Here is a 371-nt window from a genome sequence, read left to right as displayed (position 1 = left end):
ACCGTCCTGCCCCTTCCAAAGCGGCCGGTGCCCACACTCCACCTGAGTAACTACACAAGGCAACCTTGCAGCTTCAGAGTCCTGCCTCCCCCTGCTGCTCCCCCTCCTTTCCGATCGGGAATTTCCCTGAGCAGACGAATGAGCGAGAGATGGGCCCCTCGCGCCTCCATTATGGGGTTGGCGCCAGAGTTTGTGTTTCCTTCCGCAAACGGGGCCACAAGCCCCCCTCCGTTGCAAGAGAGTGTGAATGGCACGGCACTGACTAAAAAACGAGGACGTCTGAGGACTCCCAAACCTGTTGCGTGGAGGAAGGGCCGTCCTTGGTGGAGCAGCTCCTCCCCTCCACCCCCATTTCGGTCAGGCCGGCCACT

The sequence above is a fragment of the Varanus komodoensis genome, unplaced genomic scaffold (genome assembly GCF_004798865.1).
Source record: "Varanus komodoensis strain SLA01 unplaced genomic scaffold, ASM479886v1 scaffold619, whole genome shotgun sequence".
Lineage (NCBI taxonomy): Eukaryota > Metazoa > Chordata > Lepidosauria > Squamata > Varanidae > Varanus > Varanus komodoensis.
Note: the sequence above shows the minus strand (reverse complement) of the source record.